Source organism: Phyllobates terribilis, unplaced genomic scaffold, assembly GCF_046119375.1.
Source record: "Phyllobates terribilis strain yellow unplaced genomic scaffold, ASM4611937v1 Scaffold_3__8_contigs__length_932513732, whole genome shotgun sequence".
Classification (NCBI taxonomy): domain Eukaryota; kingdom Metazoa; phylum Chordata; class Amphibia; order Anura; family Dendrobatidae; genus Phyllobates; species Phyllobates terribilis.
The window spans coordinates 815,226,812-815,242,640 of record NW_027362763.1 but is presented as its reverse complement, the minus strand read 5'-3'; the positions used below and the strand labels follow the sequence as shown (position 1 = coordinate 815,242,640).

The following is a 15,829-nucleotide window of genomic DNA, read 5'->3' as shown; positions in this document are numbered from 1 at the left end:
GCATCCCCCCTACTCTGGAACGCTCTACCCCAACATATCAGACTCTCGCAGACGGTGGAAACCTTCAAAAGGAACCTGAAGACCACCTCTTCCGACAAGCGTACAACTTGCAGTAACTCTCGCTCTACGACCAGCCCTATCCTCACCTACTGTATCCTCACCCATCCCTTGTAGATTGAGAGCCCTCTCAAGCAGCGTCCTCTATCCTCCTGTACCAGTTGCCATCGCGTTTTTGTACAAGATTATTGTAATTGTTTTTGCTATGTATACCCCCTGTTTCACATGTAAAGTGCCATGGAATAAATAGCCCTATAATAATAAATAATAATAATGATTATTTTATTGGAGGATCTCTAATAATGAGGCTGTTCCGTACTTATGCACTATGAGCTTTACTGCATGATTCTTGCCGAACGTCCTGTAACAGATAATACTTTCAGAATTCTGTAGGGGATTGGTTATTTTGTGCATATAGCGGTTCCTACCTTGGCGGGCGGTAGCGTGTTATGGTGTACCATGTCTATTGACACATTTGTCTCTTATAAAGGAATTGCTGGAGCTAAACGGACGTTGTACGACCAGTCTCTGAAAGATAAACCTATCATTCTAACCCTGCTGGGGTTCTTTCTTCTTTGGAACAAACTCAAGTTTGTCACATAGTTGGTTGCATTTTCCTTCACATTTTGCCCTTCATTCCAATACAGTTTATTCTTCCTACTATAATATACTCAATTGTGGGACAACTGTTTTGTTAGAAAGATAAAGTTTTATAATCAGAAAATGCGTTTTTAGGGACATGCGTCCCTCTGTGAGTAATAATTCCTAGAAGGCTTTTCTTGTTTAGTAGCTCAATGTCTCTGTAAGCTTTGAATGGGATCTGGAATTCCATCAATTTTACCCTGAAGACCAAATGGTGTGCCATCTATTATTATAGGTACAGCTGTGTGTCCAATACTCACATTGGTGCCATATTGGATGTACTTTTGAATACTGAAAAACTAGTGCAATACAATTTGTGGTTTGGTCCTCAGAACATACAAAAAAGATTTGTAAAAGAGTAAGTACATTTTCAAACTTGTGTTGCATCAACTGCATAAAAAATGGTGGCACCAAACTACTCACTACCTCCCTAGATAAATACATTACAGGGTATAATTTACAAAAAAGACATTTAGGCTGCGTGCCCACGTTGCGTATTACAAGCGTATATGCTGCGGAAATTCCGCAGCGTAAACGCTTGTAAAACGCATTTATATCCGCACCCCATGGTCCCCAATGGCATTCCGCAATGGCAATGCCCATGCTGCGGATTTTTCCGCAGCGTATATGCTGCGGTCAAAAATCCGCAGCATGTTCATTAATTTTGCGTTTCCGCATGCGGATGGTACCCAAGTCTGGAGGAGAGGAGACTCTCATCCAGACCTGGGTACCAAAGAACCTGTAAAAAAAAGAATAAAATAAAGTTTATACTTATCTTCTGATGTCTTCCCGGTGTTTTCCCGCCGTCGCCAGGTGTGTGAAGGACCTGCCACGTCATTGAGTCATGTGACCCATCACATGACTCAATGACGTCACCGAAGGTCCTGCACACAACAGCGTGAGCCGCTCAAGACTCCGGACGGGGCACAGAATGCATCGGTAGGTGAGTATAAACTTTATTTTTTTATTTTTTACCATTCTGATTCTTTTTTTTAACTATTACTTGGTCACACTATATAAATCCATGCCGGTTGCGTGGATTTATATAGTGTGAACAAGTTGTCAAGCACTTTTCCAAGTGATGCTTGAATCACTTGGAGAAGTGCTTGATAACCCGCATGCGGAAATGCATGCAAAGACGCTGCAAAGACGCCTCACATACGCTTCTACCTGGCGGGAAAACCGCATGTAAAATCCGCATGCGATTTTCCCGCCAGGGAGAAGCGTAAAAAATATGCTTCATTTTCGCAACGTGGGCACATAGCCTTAAGGTGGATTTTTGTTGCTCTTGAACCACACAGGCTCTGCAAATATGAAAATCTATTCCAAATAGAGCCAAATTTGTGTTCCAAAATTCACATTGTGCCCTTTCCGTTCCAAACCCTGCCGTTTGTCCAAAAAGAACTTTTTGACTATATGTGGGGTATCGCCACGCTCGAAAGAAAGTGGGTAATAAATTGTGGGGTCCACTTTTCGGTGTTACCTCTGGAAAAAGTGAGACATTTGGGGCTAAAGCAAGATTTTTGTGAAAAAAAATGAATTTTTTCAGTGTGATAACCTAATGTTATCACATCAAATTCTGTGTCGTACCTGTGGATTCAGAATACTCAATATTCCCCTGGATAAAATCCTTGAGAGTCTAGTTTCCAAATTGGGGTCACTTCTGGGGTGTTTCTGCTGTTTAGACACCTTTGGGGCCCTGCAAATGCGACATGGTGTCCACCATCTCTTGCAGCCAAATTTGTTTTCCAAAATTCAAATATTGCTCCTTCCGCTCCGAGCTCTACCGTTTGTCCAAACAGAACTTTTTGACTACATGTGTGGTATCACTGCGCTTGTAAGAAAGTGGGTAACAAATTCTGGGGTCCACTTTTTGGTGTTACCTCTGGAAAAAGTGAGAAATTTGGGGCTAAAGCAAGATTTTTGTGAAAAAAAATGAATTTTTTCAGTATGATAGCCTAATGTTATCAAATTCTGTGTCGTACCTGTGGGTTCAAAATGCTAACTATACCCCTGGATAAAATCCTTGAGGGGTATAGTTTCCAAAATGTGGTCACTTGTGGGGGTTTCTACTTTTTAGGCACATCAGGGGCTCTCCAAACCCGACATGGCGTCCGCTCTCAATTCTAGTAAATTTTACGTTCAAAAAGTCAAATGGTGCTCCTTCTCTTCTGAGCCCTGCTGTGTGCCCAAAAAGTGGTTTTCCCCCACATATGGGGTATCTGCATGCTCAGGAGAAATTGCACAGCAAATTTTATAGTCCATTTTCTCTTGTTACCCTAGGGAAAATAAAAATTTTGGGTCTGAAGTAAAATTTTTGTGAAAAAAAGTTAAATGTTCATTTTTTCCTTCCACGTTGCTTCAATTCCTGTGAAGCACCTGAAGGGTTAATAAACTTCTTGAATGTGGTTTTTAGCACCTTGAGGGGTGCAGTTTTTAGAATGGTGTCACTTTTGGGTATTTTCTGTCATATAGACCCTTCAAAGTCACTTCAAATGTGATGTGGTCCCTAAAAAAATGGTTTTGCAAATTTTGTTGGAAAAATTTGAAATCGCTGGTCAACTTTTAACCTTTAGAACTTCCAAACAAAAAAAAAATTTGTTTCAAAAATTGTGCTGATGTAAAGCAGACATGTGGGAATTTATTAACTTTTTTGTGTGACATAACTCTCTGATTTAAGGGTATAAGAATTCAAAGTTTGAAAATTGCAAAATGTAAAAAATTTTCGCCAATTTTTTTTTTATGTTCACAAATAAACGCAAGTGATATCGAAGAAATTTTATCAGTATCATGAAGTACAATACGTCACGAAAAAAAACAATCTCAGAATCAGTGCGATCAGTTGAAGCGTTCCAGAGTTATTACTTCATAAAGTGACAGTGGTCACAATGGTAAAATTTGGCTTGGTCATTAAGGTCAAAATTGGCTCCGTCACTAAGAGGTTAAAGGGAGTTTCTGATGTTGATGCAGATGCAGCAGAAAAGTAATGGTAGTGAATGTCAGGATAGAGCTGTGTACTATGCACATTGTACAGTTCATGATACATGATGCACAAGCTGAGCACTTGAGGGCTGTATGTCGTCTTCAGCGGATGGTTGCTCATCTTTGATGTTGAAAAAAAAACAATGAAAAGATCAAAATCTCAAATGTTTTTCATAAGTTTTCCATTAAAGGCTATGCTATCTATCATTGCCTCTATTAAAAGTCAAAAACAACTTTGGTTTCAGTACAAATCCTGCAAGTATGTTGTTAAAATTATTCTGTTGTCCTCAAAACAGATGCTAGTCTGACCTAAAAATATCTACACAAAAGGAGGAAAATCCAGACCTTAAATGTTTGTCTGTTCTGTAACCATTAGTGTTTGGTAGAAAATAATGGATGTCACACTATGATGTAACATGAAGCATTCACTTTTACTCAACTACATCAATATATAGAGCCTGGACTGCAAGACATGCAGAATGTAGAAAATTCCTCCTGAGAAGGGAGTTGACTCAGCTCACCGGAAACCGGAATGATTAAAAGTCCAAACTTTATTTGATTCTTTGATAAAATTGATGCAAATCCAAATCAAGTAATAATCCAAGAAAGTTCTTCCGAACTGGGAGGGTGTGCAGGCCGGTAAAGTGCTGACTTGTTAGTGGGCTACCAGACACGTTCTTAAACTTGGTATACTAAATTCCTACACACATAGATGATCACAATGTTCAAGATCTTGATCCAAAACATATATAGAGAATAGCAACAATGTGTGGTTCTTCAATGGCAATCATCACGGGGTGATTTTTCCATTTGTTTTTTTATCACTACTGCTATATTCATTGGAGAAGTGTTCTTTACTTTAATGGCATACCTCTTTTGTTCCTTCAATAGTGAATAGAGGAGAAATTGCCCATTATATTGTAATGTTGGTGGATGGGCAGATATACCCCCACCACACTTCATTGCATAAAGGAAAATGCATTTAATAAATTGCTCTTCCTGGGAAGCAGAAAGCAGAAAACTCCATGTAAATGACACTTTTATTGGACCAAAGCAAATAGCTAAACAATTATGTAAGAAATAAGATTTATGATGCCAACCTACATTTAAATTAGAAATGAAAGCAGCAATTAAACTCGATCCATGTAAGGGAACCTCACTAGTGGCTTCAATATTGCTGAAAGCTGAAAGGTTAGATTCCTCCTATGAATCACTTGAACTTGCTATGCCTTTTATTGTAGGTAGTACTAGCTTAACTAGTTGAAAATACTGAAACTTTTTAAAATGTCTTTACTTATTTACATGAAATAACATTGTAATTGCATTCTGAAGTTTTACTAAAATGCATGAAGGGATTATACCAAAAATATATACCATCATATATTTTTGTAGTTAGTATACAAAAATGAACAGGCATCAGTTATCTCAAACATAATGCTGCATTCAGATTAGGTGTCAAAAACCTGGTGAGATATTCAGTTTAACCATGTGTGTCACAAAAATAAAGATGTTACACGTGTGTATAAGGCATACATCACCAGGTTTTTGCCACCTAATCTGAGAGCAGCACAATGTAGAGACAGAACCCTTGATTCCAATAATGTGACACTTACTGGTCTGCTTGCTGCAGTTTTGATAAAATCACTGTTTTATCAGCAGGATATTATCGCTAGAGGCCTACTAACCTACTGCTATGTAGTCCTCCATATTCAGTGCCACTGAATAATCCCACCCACACCACTAATTAGCTGTTTTCTGCCTATGCACAGTGTACACACAAAGCTGTAAATCAGTGGTGTGGGCGGGGTTATACAGAGCTCGGTATTCAGAGAACGGAATGATAAGTGGTACATCATTGGAATCAGGGTCCCTGCCCCCACATCATGCTGCTTTCAGATTGGGTAACAAAAAAACCTGGTGACAAATTTTCCTTTATAGCAACACCTTCCAAAAGTATTGATAGGGTTATCAATAAGGGAACAACAAAAACATTAAACTTTAGGAGGGCGAAGTTTGATCAGCTGATAGAAAACCTTCAACTTATTGACTGGGACAAACTACTTAATCAAAGGAATACGAATAGTAAATGGGAAACCTTCAAAAGAATTCTGAATACTCAGTGCGAGAGATATATACCGTATGGGAATAAAAGGGCCAGAAATAAGAGGAAACCAATATGGTTGAACAAGAACGTAAAAGGGGCGTTAAATAGCAAAAAAGAGGCATTCAAGAGATTAAAACAGGAAAACAGTAAGAAGGCACTAATGTGTTACAAGGAAAAAACGAGAACCTGTAAAAAACAAATAAAAATAGCGAAGGAGGAAACAGAGAGACGTATTGCTAGGGAAAGTAGATCAAATCCCAAACTGTTCTTTACGTATATAAATAGTAAAAGGATTAAATTGGATAATATTGGACCGATAAAAAGTGATGAAGGCAAAATCATAGAGAAAGATGAGGATAAAGCTAATCTATTAAATAATTTTTTTTCGACAACTTTCACAAAGGAAATAGAACTAACAGGAGAAATGAGAAGTGACAAGCTTAATCCTCCACTAAGTATGACAAATCTAACCCAAGCTGGGGTACAGAAACGCCTCAGTAACATTAAAATAAACAAATCACCAGGACCTGATGGCATACACCCACGGGTACTAAGGGAACTAAGTAATGTGATAGACAGACCGTTATATCTTATATTTAAGGACTCTGTTGTGACTGGGTCTGTACCACTTGATTGACGACAGGCGAATGTAGTGCCAATATTCAAAAAGGGAGCAAAAAGTGACGCCGGAAACTATCGGCCGGTGAGTCTGACGTCCGTTGTGGGCAAAATTTTTGAAAGCTTCATTAAAGAGGCAATTACGGAGCATCTTGATGCTAATAATCTATTAATCCCGAACCAACATGGATTCATGAGGAATCGCTCCTGCCAAACAAACCTGATTGACTTCTACGAGGAGGTTAGCTCTCGAGTAGATCAGGGGGAACCAGTGGATGTCGTGTATCTCGACTTCTCAAAAGCGTTCGATAGCGTGCCACATAATAGGTTGGTATACAAAATGAGAATGATGGGGCTGGGGGAAAATGTCTGCAAGTGGGTAGCTAACTGGCTAAAGGATAGAAGGCAGAGGGTGGTTATAAATGGAATATACTCAGATTGGGTAAGCGTCACTAGTGGGGTACCACAGGGGTCTGTACTAGGCCCAATGTTATTTAATATCTTTATTAACGACATAGTCAACGGGATAAATAGTAAAATATCAATATTTGCAGATGACACAAAGTTATGTAAAACAATTAATACAAAAGAGGACAGTGCAGACCTACAGAGGGATTTGGATAAGCTGGGTAGGTGGAGCATTAAATGGCAAATGAGGTTTAACGAGGAGAAATGTAAGGTCATACATATGGGAAGGAAAAATGGAAGTCACCAGTACTCACTGAATGAGAAACCATTGGGGAATTCAGAGATGGAGAAGGACTTGGGCATCATGATTGATAGCAAACTAAATTGGAGTGCCCAAAGTCAGGCCGCCGCTGTAAGGGCAAACAGGGTAATGGGATGTATCAGAAGAGGTATAGCTGCAAAGGATGAGAACATTGTTCTTCCACTGTACAAAGCACTGGTCAGACCACACTTGGAATACTGTGCTCAGTTATGGGCCCCAATATATAGAAAGGATATAAATGAGCTTGAAAAGGTACAAAGGAGGGCAACAAAATTAATAAAGGGAATGGAGGGACTGCAATACCCAGAGAGGTTGGCAAAACTAGGACTATTCAGCCTGGAAAAGAGAAGGTTGAGGGGGGACATAATAAATGTGTACAAATATGTTAGGGGACAGTATAGAGACCTTGCCCGGGATTTGTTCAAAAGGAGGGATATTACGGTAACAAGAGGGCACTCACTAAGACTGGAAGAGAAAAGGTTTCAGCACCAGCATAGGAAGGGGTTCTTTACGGTAAGAGCAGTGAGAATATGGAATTCACTGAGTGAGGAGACGGTAATGTCAGATTCACTACACCAGTTCAAGCGGGGACTGGATGCATTTCTAGATACCAGGCAGATTTCAGCATATACTTAAAAATAAAATAAAATAGTAGGTTGATACAGGGATTTATTCTGACTGCTGGTTTCAGAGTCGGGAGGGAATTTTTCCTCAGGTGAAGATTGGCCAAATCATTTGGGTTTTTTGCCCTCCTCTGGATCAACTTTAGCAATTACAGAACTAACAGGTCGAACTTGATGGACGCAAGTCTTTATTCGGCTTTACAAACTATGTTACTATGTTACTATGTTAATGTAAATAACCTTTCCGGGTGCATAAATAAGTAAAAAAAAATCTAATTATTGACAGTACTTGGTGTTACATGCCAAAAATCTGCAGTATGTCATCTACTGCTGTGAAGTCTGTGTCTACTAATCAGTTGAACACTTTTTTTCAGTTTGACAGAAATTAGTGTATGGATACTAGGAAAATGAAACTGTAAAACTGGGCAAAATTTTCATATTAAAGCCCCACTCCAGCGCATTTTTATTTTACAGCTGGAGTGGTGCTTGTAATCTTAAGTTCCTTACCCTACTCTTATACTTACCTGCTGGTGTCTTCACATTTTATGTGGCCGTCGGCCGTCGGTTTCCAGCAGTTTGTGACCTGCCCGCGGTTCCAGTGTTTCATGGAGCGAGATGGAGGTCACCACTCAATAGAAATCTGAGAGCCACATGCAGACTGCCATAGACTTGCATTGAGAGCTTGTGACGAAACTTCTGATTTCCGGACAGTCAGAAATGCGGTCACTAGATGGTTCTGCGAGACCAGAGTGATAAAAGGTGAACATACCAGAGGGTGAGTATAAGACTGGGGGTAGGGGCCTTACAATAGAAGCACCAATCCAGTGCTGAAAAACAAAAAACTTTGGAATGGTGCTTTAACTGTGTTATATGGTTTAGGAGTTCAGTTTCATTATCTACAGCATGTACTATATATTACCATCACTAAATACATTATGAGTATTGGCATATCTGCTCGTAGATGACTGCGAAGAAAATCATTTAATTAAGAAAATGATATATTATCATTTGATGTTGTAACTTTAAAGGGTTAAAACAATGTTTTCTTTTTGGCTCCACCAAATTTTGTGGACCTCTAATTTACCAATTGAAGCTTGAAAACCTTGGAGACCCTTAGTGACCTCCTTTGAATTCCAGCATCTGCTACTAATGTGCTTCATTCTTTCTCCATTATGAAAGGCATCTCCTTGTTTTGCAGACCTTGATGGGAAGAGCTTGCAGACGCTACATATTTCAGTGCAATCCTCTGTGCCTTTTAGTAGAGGAGGCTACAGTCTGTAAGTATTCACAATTATTACTATTATTTTTATTAGAACCAGAAGAGTTTTTGTTGCTTTGCATTTATCATGTATTAGTAGAGTGTACTGATATGAGACTCCATTTCATTGAAAAAAAAATTTCTCCCCATGAGGCTTGAAAACGACTATAAGATGTAGAATATTTACAAATTTTTGTATGCAGCACTTTTTAAATGAATTGCTTATTCAAACCATATCTTATGTATTAAGGTCCAGATGTGCGTTCATACAGGTGCATCTCACAAAATTAGAATATCATCAAAAAGTTAATTTATTTCAGTCCTTCAATACAAAAAGTGAAACTCATATAGAGTCATTACAAACAGAGTGATCTATTTCAAGTGTTTATTTCTGTTAATGTTGATGATTATGGCTTACAGCCAATGAAAACACAAAAGTCATTATCTCAGTAAATTAGAATACTTTATAACAACAGCTTGAAAAATGTTTTTAAAATCCAAAATGTTTCCCTACTGAAATGTATGTTCAGTAAATGCACTCAATACCTGGTCGGGGCTCCTTTTGCATCAATTACTGCATCAATGCGGCGTGGCATGGAGGCGATCAGCCTGTGGTACTGCTGAGGTGTTATGGAAGCCCAGGTGGCTTTGATAGCAGCCTTCAGCTCGTCTGCATTGTTGGGTCTGGTGTCTCTCATCTTCCTCTTGACAATACCCCATAGATTCTCTATAGGGTTAAAGTCAGGTGAGTTTGCTGGCCAATCAAGCACAGTGATACTGTTGTTTTTAAACCAGGTATTGGTACTTTCGGCAGTGTGGGCAGGTGCCAAGTTCTGCTGGAGAATGAAGTTTCCATCTCCAAAAAGCAAAAGCTTGTCGGCAGAGGGAAGCATGAAGTGCTCTAAAATTTCCTGGTAGACGGCTGCACTGACTTTGGTCTTGATATAACACAGTGGACCGATGACATGGCTCCCCAAACCATCACTGATTGTGGAAACTTCACACTAGACCTCAAGCAGCTTGGATTGTGTGCCTCTCCACTCTTCCTCCAGACTCTGGGACCTTGGTTTCCAAATGAAAATTGGAACTCTGGGACCTTGTGGAGTGTGTCAATGACTGCCTTCTGGACATCTGTCAAGTCAGCAGGCTTCCCCATGATTGTGGAGCCTACTGAAACAGACTAAGGGACCTTTTTAAACGCTTAGGAAGCCTTTGCATGTGTTTTTTTGTTAATTTTAATTTACTGAGATAATGACTTTTGTGTTTTCATTGGCTATAAGCCATAATCATCAACATTAACAGAAATAAACACGTGAAATAGATCACTCTGTTTGTAATGACTCTATATAATATATGAGTTTCACTTTTTGTATTGAAGAACTGAAATAAATTAACTTTTTGATGATATTCTAATTTTGTGGGATGCATATGTAGCAATTTAGCAGGTCAGGCAAAGAATTTCCAGGGTTCTGACGAGATACATTGATAGTTTATAACTTTTTTCTATTTTCAGTTCACTCTTCACCAATTATACCTTTAAAAGAAAATAATTTCTTCTTAGCAAGTGAAAGCTTGGCATTCGAACATAGCAATATGGTTTAATGAGTCAGAAAAGATTGTTTAAAATTCACTGGGCAACATGAAACACAAAGAGAGAGAAAGATAATACTGATCATATTTGGTATATATTATCCGTTGCATACTCACATTTTTACATTACTATTTGAATTTTTCCTTACTTGTAAATGAAGATTACATTATGTATACATCGGCACATGTAAGCAAATCATTAATAAAACTTTAAAGAAGACTAATCATTGGCCACGCATTACATGTCTCTCTTGATAAATAATTGTATATACAACTACATAATAATTCCGGAGCCTCTTTTCTTATGTTATGCTTCTCTGTCATTTCTCTGTGAAATTTATGAATAAGTTAACTGAGTGTTCTGAGCTTATGGTATCTCTACACACTGATACTCCCTATTGTGTTAGGACACACCCCTTTGAAAAAAGGAATAGTAACACCTAATTGTCAATTTTTCCTCAAGAATAACAGCGGAACAATTCAATGCAGAGATCTAAGAACAGGGTTGTGATTTAAGTAACAATACAAGTAAAATAGACAGTAGACTAGCAAATCATAACAGGTTTGATTTGAGATTTATTTCTACCTCTATTACACTACTTACATCTCCTGATGTGTACTTAAGTATATTAGCTACAGAATACTATATGTGATTTCAATAATGTGTTGTAGCATCACCAGTAGTGTTGAGCATTCCGATACTGAAATATCGGGTATCGACCGATATTCGCGGTATCGGAGTTCCGATACTTTTACAATATCGAATACCGTAATCGGAAGTTCCCATAATACCTGCGCTCTGCAGTGTCTCTGAAGGATGACAAGCTGGATGGCAGCGCTCAGCTGCGATCCAGCCTGTCATCAGAATGCCATCCCAGCGTGGGAGAATTCTCCTGCTCAAGCGCTGACATTACATTATCTCCCTTACATTACAATTAAATGGAATAGCAGGAATTAATATTTTTTTAAGACGTTAATGCCACAGCCATGGTGGTTGTGGCATTACAGTGGTTGCCCAAATCGATGGGAACAGTGCTCACAGTGAAACATGAAAAGCCGGCAATTCATCAGCGGCATATACCGGTACCCGACAATTTAGAACAGAAAGAATAGAGCTTCACACATAGATTAGATAGATAGAAACATGTCAGTCACATATAAAAGAAGTACAGTTACAGTGTTGCTTACTGTACTTGTCATTTAGTGTAAAGGATTTATTTAAAAAAATAATAGTGTTTTCATGCACCGTCTCTTTAAAAAAGCCGGCCGGCAATTCAGCATCGGTACCCGAAAATTTAGAACAGAAAGATAGAGCATCACACATAGATTAGATAGATAGAAACATGTCAGTCACATATATAATAAGTACAGTGACAGTGTTGATTACTGTACTTGTCATTTAGTGTTAAAATAAAGGATTTATTAAAAAAAAAATTGGCGTGGGGTTCCCCTTAATTTTAGTCTCTAGCGGAGGTTAAGCAGACCGCTGGGGCAGATGTTTGAAGCCTGGGAAGGGGGTAATAGCCACAGAGCTTCCCAGGCTACTAATATCAGCCCCCAGCTGAATACCTAGCCTTTACTAGCTATTAAAATGGGGGACCCCAAAAAAAATGATGTGGGGTCCCCCCTCTTTTAATAGCTAGCAAAGGCTAGGCAGACAGCTGGGGGCTAATATTAAGAGCCCAGGAAGGGTGCCATGAATATTGGCCCCCTCCCAGGCTAGAAACACCAGCCGTCAGCCGCCCCAGAAATGGCGCATCCATAGGATGCGCCAATTCTGGCACTTAGCCTCGCTCTTCCCACTGCCCTGTAGCGGTGGCAGTGGGGTAATAGGGTTGGGGTTGATGTCAGCTTATAATGCCAGCTGACATCAAGCCCAGGTTAGTAATGGAGAGGCGTTTTTAAGACACCCCCATTACTAACCCCATAGTTAAAGTTAAAAAAAAACACAAATGCCCAGAATAAAGTCCTTTAATTGAAATAAACACACAATTCTTTATTGTTCTAAATTAAACCATACTTACCGTCACGCCCATTCCAGCTGAAGCCAACGATCTCCTGCAATAAAAGAAAAATAATAAACCAACATCATCCTTACCTTTCGATGGTTCCCAGGATGGCTCCAGCTCTGCTGCATCGAGATGACAGGCTGGATCGCAACAGAACGCTGCCATCCAGCCTGTCATCCCGCAGACACTGAGAAGCGCAGGCATGCTTGCGCTCCTCAGTGTCTGGCTGTGACGGCATCCAGATGAGCCGACAATGAACTCAGTTCACCTCATGCACGTCACTGACAGCGTGGGAGATTTCTCCTGCGCATGCGGTGAGCGTGAGAGACTTGGCTCATCTGGATGCCGTCACAGCCTGACACTGAGGAGCGCAAGCATGCCTGCGCTTCTCAGTGTCTGCCTGCGGCATGACAGGCTGGATTGCAGCTTTCTGCTGTAAAGTAGTAAAGTATTTAAAAAAAACACAACACCCAGAATAAAGTCCTTTAATTGAAATAAACACACAATTCTTTATTGTTCTAAATTAAACCATACTTACCGTCACGCCCATTCCAGCTGAAGCCAACGATCTCCTGCAATAAAAGAAAAATAATAAACCAACATCATCCTTACCTTTCGATGGTTCCCAGGACAGCTCCAGCTCTGCTACATTCACATGACAGGCTGGATCGGTCGCGGTTGCCGGCCGCGACCAATCAGCATTATTGGCGCCAAATTTAAACACCTCTCTGCTGATTGGTCGCAGTCGCCGACCGCGACCAATCAGCAGTATTGGCGCCAAAGTTAAACACCGCTCTGCTGATTGGTCGCGGTTGCCGGCCGCGACCAATCAGCATTATTGGCGCCAAATTTAAACACCTCTCTGCTGATTGGTCGCAGTCGCCGGCCGCGACCAATCAGCAGTATTGGCGCCAAAGTTAAACACCGCTCTGCTGATTGGTCGCGGTTGCCGGCCGCGACCAATCAGCATTATTGGCGCCAAATTTAAACACCGCTCTGCTGATTGGTCGCGACCGCCGGCCACGACCAATCAGCGATTTTGGCGCCAAATTTAAAAACCGCTCTGCTGATTGGTCGCGGTCGCCGGCCGCGACCAATCAGCATTATTGGCGCCAAATTTAAACCCCGCTCTGCTGATTGGTCGCGGCCGGCAAAAGAGACCAATCAGCAGTATTGGCGCCAAATTTAAACCCCGCTCTGCTGATTGGTCGCGGTTGCCGGCCGCGACCAATCAGCGATATTGGCGCCAAATTTAAACACCGCTTTGCTGATTGGTCGCGGTCGCGACTAATCAGCGATTTTGGCGACATATTTAAACACGCTCTCCAGTCCTCACTAACACGGTTCGCTGATTAGTCGCGGCCGCCGCCCGCAACCAATGAGCAGTATTGGTGCCAAATTTAAACCCCGCTCTGGTGATTGGTCGTGGCCGGCGACCGCGACCAATCAGCAGTATTGGCGCCAAATTTAAACACCGCTTTGCTTATTGGTCGCGGTGGCCGGCCGCGACCAAGCAGCGATATTGGCGCCAAATTTAAACACCGCTTTGCTGATTGGTCGCGGATGCCGGCCGTGACCAATCAGCGATTTTGGCGCCAAATTTAAACACCGCTCTGCTGATTGCGCACGGTCGGTCGCATACATATTCTAGAATACCCGATGCGTTAGAATCGGGCCACCATCTAGTTCACTTATATTTATGATCATATGCAATAGCAACATTCATACAAGAGTTCCCATATCTTTAGAGATCATAGAAAACTGATTTTGCTCTAGGTTCCTCAACAGGAATGTCAATTCTGATGTTCAGAGGCTGCCACTAAGGCAACGTTCACATTTTCAGTATTTGGTCAGTATTTTACATCAGTATTTGTAAGCCAAAATCAAGAGTGGGTGATAAATACAGAAGTGGTGACGTGTTTCTATTATACTTTTCCTCTGATTGTTCTTCTCCTGATTGTGGCTTACAAATACTGATGTGAAATACTGACTAAATACTGAATGTGAACGTGACCTAAAACCAATAATTAATTTATTTTTTTTACCTATTATAATACCTTTATGTGTAGCTTTCAATAAAAATAGTTATGGGCCTTTCATAAATATTATTTAATGCATTGGATGTAACAACCATTCAGATTATTAACAAGCACAGAATCCACTACTTTATAATGAAGCTTATTCAGTAAAATAAGGCAGTCACTTCCCGGGGACTTGCTGTTTATCCCACGTGAGCTAAATGGATGGGTCTTCAACATGAGCTGTGAGCTGATGATAGTATTACCAGCAGTAGCTGCTTTGTGACAAGATACAGTAGAATGTTGTTTCAGCAATGATATTACTATCGGATACACAGAGGTGCTGAATAAGTGAACATTTGATGCAATTGAATGCAGTGTCAATCCAATGCTTTTATTTAGATTAATTTTCTTTTCATTGGCAATTGCATCACATAGGATTGTGAAAAGAGATACGCAGGTCATATGAAATTTGAATTTGCCAGTTTTGTCAAATAAATTTGCTGCAATTCACAATATTAAAAAGTATCTAATTACCCAGAAAATATGTGCTCAACACTCTGAGGTCTCATATTGAATAGTGATGAGCGAGTATGTTCTGTTAACCCTTTAGGCGAGCATGCTCGGGTGCTCGCCGAGTATCTTCAGCGGTGCTCGATGTTATGTTTTTGTCACTTAGTGCTCTTAATTTGTGACTGTTTGACAGGAATGCCTAAGAAACAGGCATTCCTCACATGTATTAAAGCTGTCAAACAGTCGCAAATCATGAGCACAGAGTGACGAAAACATAACACCCGAGCATGCTGAAGATACTCGGAAAACACCCGAGCATGCTCGTAAATCTCGAGTAACAAGCATGCTCGCTCATCACTAGTACTGAACTTATACTGAATGTATAGTAAGTGGTGGTGGAGGCAGTAAAAAACCAAACAAACAAAAAAAAACATTATGGCTTTCCCGTTTTACAATAGAGGAATCAGACTTTCTGTGACACACAAGCCTTGGATTCAGGTTTTGGTTTAGTAGCAAAATTAGCACTATGGGGTTTAATATTGCTCACCTTGTTTGAAATGTGTGAAGAACAAAAAAAAAACATTTTATTAAGGTGTTGTTACTGCAGTTGATATCAACTCAATCAATTCATAGTCACACTGAGTGACTATACAGGTAAAGGACTTCCTTATATATTACTTGAATT

The 15,829-nt window shown here is 40.1% G+C and overlaps 1 protein-coding gene across 4 annotated transcripts in view; it reads left to right on the top strand.

Moving 5' to 3' along the window:
* Window positions 1-15,829, top strand: part of TIAM2 (TIAM Rac1 associated GEF 2) — a 518,307-nt gene that overhangs the window by 128,249 nt on the left and 374,229 nt on the right. For all 4 annotated transcript variants that reach the window (XM_073672431.1, XM_073672433.1, XM_073672430.1 and 1 more), the window contains exon 2: window positions 8,955-9,033. The gene's annotated coding sequence lies outside the window, so the exon portion shown is untranslated. The remainder of the gene's footprint in view (window positions 1-8,954; window positions 9,034-15,829) is intronic.